The 15,398-nt window shown below is 39.1% G+C and overlaps 1 long non-coding RNA gene across 1 annotated transcript; it reads left to right on the top strand.

The window, feature by feature from the left end:
* The first annotated feature begins 12,167 nt into the window (after nt 1-12,167).
* On the top strand, nt 12,168-13,506 carry LOC311499911. Its single transcript, XR_014699472.1, has 3 exons — nt 12,168-12,748; nt 12,902-12,943; nt 13,062-13,506. It is a non-coding gene; the product is annotated as an uncharacterized lncRNA (long non-coding RNA).
* Nucleotides 13,507-15,398: the final 1,892 nt, after the last annotated feature.

The following is a 15,398-nucleotide window of genomic DNA, read 5'->3' as shown; positions in this document are numbered from 1 at the left end:
CTTCACAGACCAACTATACTTAGCCGTTTGTACTCTGATAGTAGCAACTGTGTGAGCAGTATACTCTGGTTTCTGTATCGTAGATCTTCCAGAACACCATCTACTGTATGTATGTGATTCATTTTTGCCTTTTTTCTTTTTCGGTACTGACGAACAGTCGGCTTCCCCCTGCTCCCAGCTCCAGAGGGAAGCAAACTCCATCAGTGTTTGTTTGTTTTTGGGGTTTTTGTTCACCTGAAATGTGCTGGATGTGACCCCCCCTCCCCCCTCCCCCCTGCGCTTTGGGTGTAGATGAAGCTTAACAGGAGACCAGTCAACAGGAAACGAGAGACCTGAATGACCCGACTGCACTTTGAACTGATCGTCCCCTCCCCTTCTCTTCTTCTTATTTCTTTTTGCTTTACTTTTAACCTGCATGTTTGTTCTTGTCTTTCACGTGTATTTAAAAAAACAAAACAAAGATGCTTTAAGAAGAAAAAACGTGATGAACCACTTGAGTTTTATTTCTTCAGTACAACCTGAAAACTACTTTCTTGTGTGTGTGTGTGTACGTGCCAGTGTCCTGAAACGTCCTATGATTTTTTATTTTTTTTGTTTGTCCCTCTGTGTTGGTGAAGCATCAGTCTTCTTCTAAAGCCTTACTCCCCCCGTCCCCCCCCGACTGGCGTTCAGGTTTCCGCGGTGGCTGACTGACCTCTCTATCCTTGTTGTATCAAGGCTCGCCTTCTTTTTTTCTGCTGTTGAGGGTGATGATGTACGTGTGTGTACGTGTGTGTGTGTGAGTGTGTGAGTGTGTGAGTATTATATTGTTTCCAGACCTGGAACTAATACCATTTAAAACCCTATTAAACACCTTCAAGTGGGATTGGTTTATGTTTGCTAGCACAACATCTCCCCTCCTCATACCCCTCCCCCCCCCCCAGAAGCAATCAGTGGTAGGACGAAGCCTTTTAATGGGATTTTGAATGCTATTTGCTCCCAGATCTGTGGTTGTATATTGTATATGATACACACTTTTGGACTCGTGTAAATTTGCATTAATTTGCTGACTAACGGCGAAAGAATATTCTATTTAACTTCTCTCTTGGCTGTGGGATCCTAGATGTTTAACTGCATGGATGTACTGTATCTCTGCAGAGTCAACTAGCAGCTGTGTGATTTTTACACAAAAAATAAAAAACGGCACAATATTTTAAACACTGCTCCATTTACTCGCTGCTCTGTTTATGTGAACTCACGATTCAAGAAACTGACCTAAACTGTGATTTATGAGTCAAATGACTCTTTTTGGGCAAAGACTAAATTAAGTTTTAGTAAAGAGTTGTTTTTCAGTGCAGTTAATAAATAATATATATATATATATTTCTGCTTATAAGTTTATATTAAACATTTCCAATTTTAAGATATGATTGGTCAGAGTAGATGAAGACATTAATTTTTTACATATTCCTTTTTAAATCTTATCTGAAATAACGCAAGTGGTCCTGATCTTATGTTCTTAACATTCAATATTTGGCCCTTATAAAATATGCACCAATCAGGCATAACATTATGACCACCTTCCTAATATTGTGTAGGTCTCCCTTGTGCCTCCAAAACAGTTGTGACTCATCAGAGAATGGACATGGGTCTTCTGAGGGTGTCCTGTGGTGTCTGGCAACAGAAAGTTGTTAGTGGGGGCCTTTGAGGGGAGGGGCCTCTGTGGATCATCCCACAGATACTTGATCAGTTTGGGATCTAGTGAATTTGGAGGCCAGGTCAACACCTTGTGCTGTTCTTCATGTTTTTTTTGTTATTTTTTTTAGTTGTTCCTAAAGCGTTTTCATGTGTGTGCCTGCTGTGAACCGAATGCATCATTTTTTTAACATGCGAGTATAGATGTGAGTTTCGCTCAGTCTGCAGGAAAATAACAATGTTCAACCCCGTTCAGGAAAAGGAAAAAAAAAAGGTTTTACGACAGCTGTCACCCGACGTGCGACTTACGGCATACAGCATGGCTGGTGCAGCTGAAAGAAAAGCCGCCTCCGGCACCACAGAAGCAGCTGATCCACACAAACATTTGAGTTATTTCCTAGTATATAACTAGTCAACGGCACAGATCTTGGTGGAAAAAGTATAATAGGCTGGGGATGGATGGGCAGGTCAGTCAGAGATTCTATTGAACAAGAGTAGTGCGAATCTGCTCATTAAAAAAATAAAAAAATAAATAAAAAACACGGAAAAAATGAGTCTATGAACTTAGTTCAAAATTAAAAAATGTGAACTGAATTTTGAATTAGTTCTTGTTTAGTTTGAACGCTGGTCATTGCTATGGGGTGAGGGTGCCTGGTCTGGTCTAGGTGGGTGCTACATGTCAAAGTAACATCCACATGAATGAATGCCAGGTCCAGAGTTGGATTGTCACAAGACGGTCAGTGTTATTTACCTCTCCTGTCAGTGGTCATAATATTGTGGATGGCCATGAATGCATGTATAGTACCTGGTGTACTGGCACTTTTTTTTATAATACTTTTGAAGCAGGTATATGTGCAACTGGTATTCATAACAAACACATTTCCCCTTAAATAACTTAGTAATAATAATTTAATAATTACAGGATAAAATCCAACTTCCAAAATAATAACGAATGACACAGAGACAGAGTAGGTTTGAGCAGAGTTTATTAAATTTGAATATACTGCAGGCTTGAACATTATTAACATTATTTCACTACAATTATGCTAAGCAAACTAGCTGCATATCTCACATATGCATCATGTATATCTGGACTCAATCTTTTCGTCAAATCTATTGTACTTCCTAAAATACTGAGTCCTTCATTTAAACATGGTTATTCTGCCACAGTGCTGGCCTACACTCATGCTTCAGGTTTCTTGCAGCAGCTCAGAGCTCAAGTACTGCAGGGTGGAATAGTGCTCGTGCGACACTGGGAGGCAGTCTGTGAACAAAACAAATAAATGCTTAAACTGCTACCACAGCCTTGTACCAACTGTTTTTAAAATCTGATTACATCGGACCACAGAGATACAGCTCTTAAAAAAACAAAAAAAACAAAAGAAGCATCTCAAGGAGAGATTACTCACTGTCAAGTTTGATTCCTCTGCACCCGCTACACTGCTCTTGGACCTCGAAGCAGGCAGTTGTGTTGTGTTGGACCTTTTTGCAGGTCTCGGAGACCATGGGGTAACCTGGGTCTGGACACAAACACACATTGTGTTTTATTTGTTTTTCTTTTAAACTTTATTGCCATGTTACTAACTTTAACCTGAAAATGCTATTTCGGAGCAGTGCTGCAATCTGCTGTTTAGTTAAAGGTCTCAGTGTTGTGTTACGTCCACAACTGTTATTAAACAGTGCGACCCCTAGTGGACAAATTAGGAATAGGTTCCAATGTGATTGAAACATTGCAGATTTGACCCGCAGGCCGCATGTTTGACACCCTTGGTCAAAATGAGCCACGGGTCAATTTGTGATGGGAGTCTGGGGGCGCGTTTCACCTAATCTCACACATTTAACGAATCATAAAAAAATGACTACAAGCCTCACTTCAGGCCTTTCTTGTAATCTACATCTGAGGTTGCATCTTTTGTAAAATGGGCTTGGACTTGTAAGTTCTGTAAGTTTATTTCTGTTAGTACCTGGTTTAGTCACAGTTTGTATGAGTTGTTGTAAAGGGGTAACTTTTTATCTATCACATGGTGGATAAATCATTTAGTAAAGGCCTTAATATGACCTAGGTTTAGGTTGCCAGGTTGTAAAAATTCCCTGTGATATACCGGACCATAGGACAGGTGATCTTTCAGCTAAACAGCTGGACAGGACGAGGATTAAAAAAAAAAAAGCCATTAATGAAGCAGTTAGTTACTTCTATATTATTATTCAAAAAATATTATTCACATTGATTTATTTTAATAGCATGACTGCTTTAATATGTTAATATCTTTTAGTTGCAGTAACGACCCTCCAAAATCTTTCTGACCTGAAAGTTAACCAGGCCGCAAACAATAACAACAACAAAATAATCTGCAAAATCCATGAGAAAATCTGAACACATACCCTCTTCGCTAGCACTTTCCATCTCAGATTCAGTGTGAGATTGGGCCAGATTCTGGAAGAACTGGAACCAGTGGTGGAACGGGAAGTGGGTGTTCATGTTATGATGAACATCCTGAAAAAAAACAAAAAAAAACAAAGTACAAATACTGGCTCAGAAATTCACCATGAACGCACCAGTTACCACTTCTACTACAACAGTCAAAGCCCATGTTCTGACCTCTTCCTGAGATCCGTAGGTGCAGTTGTGGGTCAGGACCATAACACACGGGTCCAGCACGCAGGGCCCACACTCCATCCACTGGGCGGCCATGGTGTCGTTGCAGACCCCAGTCTTCGGTATAGAGCTCATCTCAATTACTTTTTTTATCATTTCCTACAGCACACCACGTAAACTGTTACTTTGGGGTGGCCTCATTTTAAATGTGAGATACTTTTAAATGTTTAAATGTCTCATAATCGGTCTCTACCTGTATCTTTGTCTTGTTGATGTCCAGTCCAGCGATGCTGAAATTATGGGGGCTGGTGTCTGTGAATCACACATGACATACGGAAAAAGTGTCAACTTCTACCAAATAATCCAGTAAATCTGCACTTGTTTGAGCCAACAAATAAATTTTTTAATATGTAATGTTATTATCATGCTACATTTCACACCTCTCCATCGTACCACGTGGATAACAATTATTATTACTTAAACGCAGCCCTTTAATTCTTCCTTCTATTTGAAAAAGGATCAGTTCGGCCAAAACTACAACAATATAATCAGTGGCTATCCTAGGTCCTGTGGCAGGGCACAGGCAAAGATGTGCATGTGCTAAACCCCCAGTCCGAACTAGAGAAATCTGTCATGTGATACAAACGACTTCCTATAGGGGGAGTGTTGTCGGCCCCCAAACTATTCCTTGGTTTGATATAGTCTTGATATAGTGCACCCCTGGATATTATCTCTTTACTAATGAGCATAGTCTGGCTTTAGAGATAGTTTTGTTAGCACTCTTAAACTTTAAAGGGAAGAACTTTGGATAATACCAGTTTAAAAGTAAAAAAACTGGGCCCTTTAAATTTCGATTTAAGCCTTAGAGACTCCCTGAACTCACCATTAGAATGGTGGATTGGCAAACAGCTGGCCATGGTCATAAAAAGAGCCAACACAGCCACAGACTCCTTCTTCATCATCATCATCATCAACATCCCGTCTGATTCTCACAAGGCAACAGTGCAGCAGACCTGGAAAATAAATCAGACGCTCAGGTTCAGTGTAAAGCATGTTTTTTTTTTCTTTTTTACATGCTCGTAATCGCACTTATGACCAATACTCCTCAAAACTATCTGGTGCAAGCTTCCTGGTATTTATGCATTGTTCTAATCTGCAGTGAGGAACAAACAATTGTATTTCTAGTTTTGGTACTTCTCTCATGCTAGAATAACAAGGAACAATTAATCATATTAACTAATGAATCTCATTTTAAGTTTCTGAAGACATGTAACCAGAAAGGGTTACAGAAAAAAAGTAAAAAAGATTTTTTAATAAATAAAATATAAATCAAGAGTTGGAGATTAGCCCCAAAATAAAATAAAACCTCTAATTTGGAAGTTACAGTTGCACATTTCTGTTCTAATCTATTCCAATAAAACTATAAACATGGCTGCCTGGCTACATGGATCTTCTCGTGTGAGCAAAGTGTTTCAGACTCACCCTTTTCCTTTGTTTCCTCTGACTCCGTCTGAAGGACAATGCTCAGGTGTCTTCTCTGCTCATATTTATACCTGCAGACAGCAGACACACGACATCGTTAAGCAGCAGCTCCACCCAGATATGTAAAATCAACTTCCTGCATCGCCCCGCCCCGACACACTTCATAGTTAAACATAATATTGTATATCCTCAAGTGGCATTGAAATTAAACTGTGTTTAAAGGAATAGCCTTAGACGTTTTGAGAAATAAATATAGTTAGGCAATTAGCTTAGCTTCAGTTTCAAGGTTGCTAGCTAACCGTTAGCGTATGTTTCCTTAACAATAAATAGTCTCCTAGGTATTTTAAACATTTCTTTTTGTACAATTTCTGTAGATTAAACAAATTAAATAAATTTTAGGGACATTTAGTTATGTTTGGAGAGAGTGAGGCTAGGCTAAGCTAACAGACTGCTATAAAAACATATGTACAACTACATAAACATCAATACTATCACTTCAAAAATAATAATTCACAGAGAAGACTTCACTTAAATGCTGACAGAGAAGGAGCCAGGAAAGAAGCTAAATAAGGTATTATGCAATAATACTCATTATTGGTTTAAAAAAAATCCCCAGGGCTATTGACAAGACTGAAAAAAATAAAAAATAAATACAATTTAAACGTAGCTCAGTTAGCGGTAATACGTTTGTCCATGTAATACATACGACTGGGTATAATTTAGTTTTCATCGCTAGCATCTCTCCATCTCAAAACTGTTAAAGGCCTATAAAACCTTTCACTAATGTAAATGTTTGAGATCTGTCTTTCAGTATTTAACTTTCCATGATGGCGGCAGCTTAGGGCATTAAAGGTTGTACTGATGTACTCTCCTCTTGTTTATTTTTCACATCATGATTCAGCTTAAAGATGTTTAAATGTCATATTTACCGTGGTAAAAACACGTCTCGGACTTAAATTTGGAAAAAAGCTCAAGTAATGAGCTTTGACTAGAAAGCAAACAGTTTTAAAGATTACATGCAGTCATTATGTCATTTCACTTACAAACCTGGAGGGTCTTCGTTAGTTCATAGCCATTTTTACATTGATATAAAATAAATCAATTGCTTTTTATGCTTCCTGCTTTTCTACAAGTTAATAAAAACGTACTTTTGTTCTGAAATATGAATTTGTTTTCCCAGGATACTGGTGTTCAACTTCTCCCAAGCTGACACCCACAAGGCCTGAGGAGTTTTCCCAGGAATAATAGACAAATATTTGAATTGTTACATAAAGAAATAAAAAGTCTCTTCATTTGAGTAGGCTATTACCTAAGTAGACGAGGAGATGAGAATATTGACACAATTTATGCTGTCATATATTTATACAGTTAGGTCCATTTACTTTTTTTGTTTGTTATTGTGACTGTTACTTTAAACATATGGAAGTTACAGTCATATAATGAATATGAACTTAAAGTGCAGACTCAGCTTTAATTTGACGGTATTTATGTTCATATTGGAGCAAGGGTTTAGGAACTATAACCATTTTCATACTCTGTCACCTACTTTCAGGAAGAAGCAAACAGGCCATCCTTAGGCAGCAAAAAGCAAAATAGCAGGAACCCTAGGAGTGACCAAACAGTTTTGTAAATCCTAATAAAACTGATGGGCCATGCAGCATAAAAAGACCTGGACGTTCACTTGCTCTGTGGGTTTCAGGCTTTAGATTCTTTGTATTGTTGTGGGTGCTCTGAAAGCTTCACAATGAAGGAAACTCCTTTCTTCCTTTTGTTTTGGTGATGTCTACGAGTTCCAGACTTCAGGTAGTTATTGCCTGCAAAAGATCGTTTTGAAGGGTGAAGTATTAAACAGGAGCATTTCATGATGAAGAACCATCCCACACCTACGCATGAAGCAGCTTTAGAGTGTTTCACTTTTTTAGCCCTGACTGTGTATTAAAATGCTGTACTTTAAAATCTGTATTTTAAGCCCACATTCATTACATATTATATAATATCCCACTTCTGACTTGACTGATTCTCCAGTGGGATCAATAACGTGTCTGTCTGGAGAGTCATTAGATCCATTAGCCTGGAAGCCAGCATAGCAATTTCAGGAAGTCAGGATGGCTGAGTGGTCTACATTCAGGTTGCAGTCTCACCTGGAGGTTTGGGTTTGAATCCTACTTCTGAGAGCAACATCGATGGGAGATGTGGTGTAGTTTGTTAGAAAAGGAGCTTTGGGTTAGAAAGGTCAAATGAATTTCCCCACGAGGGACCAATAAAGGAAAAAGTATTATTGAATATCTTTCACAACACAGCTAAACTAACAAAATGAAAGTATTTGTTCAATAATTTAACTTGATTTCAAAAGGATCTGTTGAATTTCTCTGGTCTTCTCCATGCCGTATAGACGCTAAACCATACTTCTGGGTCTTTTAGTTTTAACCTCATCTCAGCGTTCCAAAGAATTCACACGTTTTATTTAACTGTAACAGAAAGAAAAGCCCAACACTTATGCCAAGTAGCAATAAGCCATTTTTATCTTTTTTTTTTTACAAGTCAAATTGTGTTTAAATAAAAAAAAAAGCCCCTTTGTTTGTTTTTGTGTGAATCTGTTTAAAAAAAAAAAGAAAAAAAAAAAAAAAAAGAAGAAGAAGAACTGAAAAGGGTTAAAAACTTCAGGGCAATAGATAGAACAAAGACACACCAGTGCTGCAGTATGTTCTCATTTCCACATATAATTAAGTGTTACACAGGTCTAAAGCAAAGTAAACCCCTTAAAACATGACAGCGTTATAGTGTAGTGGGCGAGGAGAACCGACTGAGGCGTCGTCAAATAAAGTATCATTACTGCTGAAGTGTCTTCAAACACCTGATGTTTGCACTGTTCTCATATTAAAACCTTTTTTTTCTATGTATGAGCATTAAAACACTGAAATAGTTTCCAGACGGGCCGGTTTCACAAAGACACTTTACACTGGACTGGTTTATAGTGTTACGCTAGTGAAGAGGGTGCCCCTTGATTGGTCTAATGGAAGCTACACAGTTTCCCCAAAAGTAAAGACTTGACATACGTGAAGGCGTCCGACCCTCAGGCTAACTCTGAATACAGATGTAATGTTTTTCATGATGCCAGCTGATGAAACTTATATAACTTTTTAACCTTCCATCTTTTCAGAGGGCATAGGTTAGATTGGATGAGAATTATTGTTAAAACATTGTCAGTGATCAACATTATGACCACTGACAGGAGAAGTAAATAACATTGACCATCTTGTGACAGTTCAGTGTTCTGCCGGGAAACTTTTGGACCTGACATTAATGTGGATGTAGACATGTAGCACCCACCTAGACCAGACCAGGCACCCCCACCCCATAGTGATGACACTCCTTGATGGCATCAGGATGCAGCCTGACACAGACACACACACTAAACACTTTAGGAACAACTCAAAAAACATGAAGAACAGCACAAGGTGTTGACCTGGCCTCCAAATTCACTAGATCCCAAACTGATCAAGTATCTGTGGGATGATCCACAGAGGCCCCTCCCCTCAACCCATAGGACCCAAAGGCCCCCATTAACAATATTCTGTTGCCAGACACCACAGGACACCCTCAGAAGGTCTATGTCCATTCTCTGATGAGTCCCAACTGTTTTGGAGGCACAAGGAAGACCTACACAGTATTAGGAAGGTGGTCATAATGTTATGCCTGTGGCACCAGGCAACGTCTGAGGGGGGTAGGTAGGTGTCTTGATGTGAATTGGTCACACTTAAGTTACAGGTGAAGATGTCATTCAGTAAAAACTCCTGTTTAAGATGAATGTGTCTTTGCAGGTGTCTGACTTGTCCACTAGGTGGCAGTCACTCCATTCTCATAACCATTCCTCCCTCCGGGTCCTAAGATTTGATGTAAAGGTGTTCTTCCAAAGTTGATGGTTGCTGTACTGGTTGTTTCATGTTAGAATTTCTAGTCAGAACTTTCTTTTTAACCACTCATAGTATAATTTGCTCCCTTAAAGCATCTCGTGCTGAACAGAGACTGACAGTTTAATTATGAGCTACTTTTCTCTTAGTTTAGCGTTTGCATTTTTCTATTATAGGCAATATACATATAAATCCACTAAATAGTTAATTGTAACTAGTTTTCAGATAAAAAATAATAATTTGATATTTAAACTAATTGCATTAGCCTCACTTTAACTATCTGCTTCTGTATTATAATATATATTCATATACCACTCTAACGGGGGCCAGCCACTACTTTTACCTTTCATACTCTTTGTATTGCATAATACTTTCCACTTTTTTGTATAAACCTTTGAATATAGGACATTAACTTGTGGTATTGGGGATTTTAATGAAGTAAAACATGTACTTATTTATTCCAGACTCCCAGCACTACCAATTAAAACATCTAGATCTGCACGTTTAGGCATTATATGTGTTTCTGACAGCACTGAATTATGTGAAAACTCCTGTTTCTGTAGCCATGTGTGACCTCTCTCTAATAGTCCATATCTGAGGTTAATGGTGCATGACGGTGTGTCCAGATATCAGAGAATAATGAACAACACAAGAGCTTTACAAGAATCTAGATTTATATATTTATCTTGGTTTTGACTAGTCTGCATGTGAAATGTGAGATAATAGAGGAATCCAACGTTTATCTTTATTCTCCACGAAGGCTTATCAAAGGTTTATTCTGAAACCAGGAGGAGGCGTTTAAAATGTAACTGCAGCGTCATTGAAGTAGCACGCATGCAAGGAATTTGTGCAGTTTATCCATCCACTTGGGCGCACAGAGCGAGTAGTGAGCAGCCATAAAAGCAGCTCAGTGAGGGTTCGGTGCCTTGCTCAGGGGTACTTTGGCCATGGATGTAGGTAGGAGGGATTCAAACCAGTGACCAAAGAGTCCCAAGTCCACTTCTCTAACTACTAGCTCCCCCTGATTGTTTGGCTGAATAACAAGAAGAAGAAGAAGGTGAAGGTAAAGATGAAGACGAAGAAGAAGAAGAAGAAGAAGAACACAACGACGAGGAAGATGAAGATGAAGAAGATGAAGAAGAAGAACACAACAACGAGGAAGATGAAGATGAAGAAGATGAAGAAGAAGAAGAACACAACGACGAGGAAGATGAAGATGAAGAAGAAGAAGAACACAACGACGAGGAAGATGAAGATGAAGATGAAGATGAAGATGAAGATGAATACGACGAAGAAGACCAAGACAAAGAAGAAAATTAATAATAATAATAAGAAAAAGAAGACGATGATGAAGATGAAGAATACGAAGAAGATGAACATAACGAGGAATATGAAGATGAAGAAGAAGCTCAAGACAAAGAAGAAGATGAAGAAGAAGAACACAACGATGAGGAAGATGACGATGAAGATGACGATGAAAACCAAATACACTTAATAAACAGCTGGGCTTGTCCTTTTAAGAGCCATTCTGCCTCTTTGTTACAGTTGACTTTGTCTCAATGTGTTCATCCCAAACTGTCTGTGGTGTAGCTCAGACCACACTGATCTCCACTGTATGTGACATATGTAGGAAATCTGCTCTATATAACAAAGCAGCAGTGACTTACTGACGATGACTGTTCCCCCAACATGTTCCAGATAGAATATATTACTTCAATGAAACAGCACCATCTGGATTTTGGGGGAAATGTGCTCCAGATTTACAGCTGGTTTTACATACTTTTGGGGGAAGCAAGTCACATAAGTCAAGCTGATCTGAAGTCCTTTGGCCCAGATAAGATGTAGATGCTGCCTTCTTATCTGTTGTCATGAGTCTTGTTAAATGAAGAGAATCAGTTTGAAAGTATTTCCTGCCATCTCTGCTTTATCTCTGTTTTCATAACTTGACCCAAGGTCCAAAGTGGTCAAACTATCCCAGATTAAAATCTGACTTGAATAAGACAAGACAAGATAAGATAAGATCAAATAAGATGGGACAATACAAGACACAATTAGACAAGACAAGATGAAATAAGACAAGACAAAGCAAGACAAGACAAGATGAAATATGACAAGACAAGACAAGATAAAATAAGATAAAATAAGACAAGACGTGACAATACAAGATATAATAAGACAAGACAAGATGAAATAAGACAAGACAAGACAAGATGAAACAAGACAAGATGAAATAAGACAAGACAAGATGAAATAAGACAGACAAAGCAAGACAAAACAATATAATAATATAATAACATAATATAATAATATAGGACAAGGCAGGACACGACAAGATAAATTTAGACAAGACAAGATGAAATAAGACAAGATAAAATAGGACAAGACAAAGCAAGACAAGACAAGATGAAAAAAGACAAGACAAGGCAAAATAAGATAATATAAGACAAGGCGGGACACAGGAGTGCTAAATTTAAGACAAGACAAGACAAAATAAGATAAAATTAGACAAGACAAGATGAGACGAGACTTTAATGGTTTTGAGTTTTGTATTTTTTTCTGTGACCCTGTTTGTTTTTCCTTGTGTTTCCTGTTTTATTTTATAAAGTTCTTCCTTGTCTTCCTTGGGGTTCCTTGTCTCCCCCTTTGATTGTTGGATTGGTTTCTGCTGGTGTGCTCTGTCCTCATTAGTTTCACCTGTGTCTCCTTAGCCCCTCTGCCCCATGGTGTGTGTACATATAGTCCTACCTTTCCATTTGTGTTCCTGGCTCGGTCCTTATCTGTTTTTGAAGTAATGTTTTTTTAAACCCTGTTTCCCTTGTTTTGTAAGTGGACATTAAATTTTAATTTGAGTATATAAGCTTGCCTCTGTGGGCTGTGTGTCTTGCATCTGCGTCCTACTGCACCAGTTCCCATGTGATGAGGCACAACAATGTAAGATAAGCTGGGAAAAGATGAGATAAAATCACATGTACCTCTATAGTAGGGAACATTAGAAAGTGACACAGCAGAGATGGAGTTGGAGAAACGGCAACAATAAACAGCAACCTACATATGCACACAGAAGGAAAATGTCCATCTTTATTCAGTATGTACATGTGCACTTGGTATATCTATATCTGTACATGTGTTCATACACTTGTTTCAGTTGTCACCAGTGTGACAATGACACTTGTATATCTAAGCTTTAAAAAGCCTCATGGCAGCAAACTGCATTTGTCCCATTTCTTTCTTTGCACAGGCCAACGGTGCACATGTGCAGCTGAAACTTCCTGGCCTCTGGGTATGTTCACTTTGTTTTTGCTCAGCGCTGACAGTTTGCCAGCAGCAGATCCAGCGTGACTAAGCTCATTTTCTGTTGTGTGACCTGTTGTGAACCTATTTCTTTTCCATTTTGTCAGTGCTCGTGTCTCTGCGTTGGATCCAGATGGTGGACGGACAGTGCTCTCGGCTGTGGTGCATGTCTTTCAAGCCAAGCTGTTGTAGCATTCAGCTGGAAAACTACTGAACTGAAAACCAATGTACTTGTGCAGCCAGTGCTCAAACGGCGCCACGACTTTCGGCATTTCTACACATGGCTCGCTCTGCTGGCTTCGAGCACAAAAACACAGTTATCATCCGGCTTAATTGGTCCCACTGGTGGTACTGAATGGCTGAGGCTGACAGACCACGAGTGAGCTTCAAGCACTGGGATGATTCTGGTATCAATTTAGGAAGAAACACTGTGTGGATAGATGTGAGTATGCAGGAATGTGCATGAACTAAGCTGATTAAGAAACTCTTTGTTGTAATCAAAGACATGGTGGCTGCATGATTAAAGCCTGAGCGACGCTGCTCATTAAATTATCTTGTGGAATACTGTTTTTTTTGTAGCTGTAGCGTCCAAGACTGGAAAAATTATTTTACCTTTCCAATGAGGCAAACGAGGGCTTAGTATAAATAACCCTTAAAAGGTCATGACTCACTCCGGTTACAGTTGTGGTGGTGATGCATTGCAAAGCGATTTGGCAGCACTGACGTATCCTGATAAGAGCAGTAATGATCGAAAGGAATGTTCTTCAGGGTATTGCAGACCATTTCTTCATTTGTTGGCTTTGATGTAGCTAGTTTAGCCGCTGTGTATCCGTTGTGATGTCAAGTTCACATATACTTGTATTAGAAAGTTATAATCGAGCAGCAATTTTAAAGTGCAGTTCCTCAAATGACCATTAGGGGCTACGTCCAAAAGCTCATTTATGCAGTATGTTCAACTTTACAACAGAAACAAACATGTCTGGTATACTGGTATAAAAAGTTTCGGTTTCATTTTCTACTGTCTTGCTCCCTCTTCTGTTCTTTTTTCACTCCGATATATCTTTTCGTTTTGAATTGGGTGCCATTGACATACTTAGCTACTTCAAACAGTCATGCAGATGACATGCAATGGCACTGAGTGTGCATAGTTGTGTCAGGTGGGGTATGTCACCTTAGGGAGGCCTTCTACTGTTATTGAAAACTACTGCCACAGCTATAGTTCAGCTCTTGGGGTCCCCCTGCTGGCTTGTGGCCTCAAGCAGTTTCCTCCCTTGCCTGTTGACAAACTGCGCCTCTGCTCACCTGTCGCTTGTAAGTTGCACTTGAACACTCCACAAAGGTTAGCCTGCCCAAGAGGACATAACTCTTCATACCAGCAGGTGGCAGTACCCTGTAATTGTTATTCAGAAGGGGAAACAGACGGATAGCTGGAAGGCTAGGAAGTGCTACAAACTGACCTCTCAGGAATCATGCTAATCAGTTGGTCTACAGTTAATTAATTCCAGATGATCACGTCCGACTAGAGGCAACGCTGCTGGGAAAAACTAGAATATCGGATGCTCACCTACAGCCTGGCGCTAGCTGACTGCCATCCGTTAGTGTGGTGTGTCACCGACGTTATATAGTTTGTTTAAATTATATCAAGGCTTAAAGTTATGCATACTTAATGGTGTGGCCGCTCTTCACTGACAGGTGGACGTCTTGACAGATGGCTAGCTGTCTTTTTAGGCTTCATCCACACTGAGCTTCAAAAACTAATCTTTAGGAATCCTGTGCGTGACTTTACTGAAGGTTGGTCCATCTTTATATACACTCATTAGTAATAATAAGGCATAAAGTACTTACTCGTTCGTTAAAAACAAGTTGGGAATGCTCAATTTATCTTAACAATGCTGGGAACAGAAAAATTAACTAATGAAAGGCTACGGAACAACAACCATCAAAACATTCTTTAATCAAACATCTGACATTTATTCATCAGTGCAATAAAATATAAAATATGTTAATTACAAGCTTAAGAATGTAATATGCCAACACAAAAAAGATACATGTGACCACAGTACATATATACACTCAGTTGGTAGTTTATGTAGTTTACATGCCATTTACATCAATGATGGTAGACAAAACCTCAGTCTATACTGCAGTACAGTTCAAGGGCACCACAACTAAAGCGCTGCAAAAGCTTCACAAGCTTCGTGACGGAAGCTTATATGTTGCTTTAAACTGTAATAGTTTTCGGTTAAGCTATTTGTATGAAATACCCCTGTGTTGGCACTTTTTAGGTTCCATCATTTGGAATCTGCAGTATTCCCATTTATTCAGTTGTGCACGCATGCATTAAAATGCCACAGACGGGAAATAAAGGTGCTGAAATCCAGAGCTACCAGACCCGCCGCTGGAGCTGCCTCGTCAGCTGGATGGCCGGATGTGTGCATACCCTG

The sequence above is a fragment of the Chelon labrosus genome (assembly GCF_963514085.1).
Source record: "Chelon labrosus genome assembly, chromosome: 14".
NCBI classification, from domain to species: Eukaryota; Metazoa; Chordata; class Actinopteri; order Mugiliformes; family Mugilidae; genus Chelon; species Chelon labrosus.
Note: the sequence above shows the minus strand (reverse complement) of the source record. Positions and strands in the feature narration are given on the sequence as shown.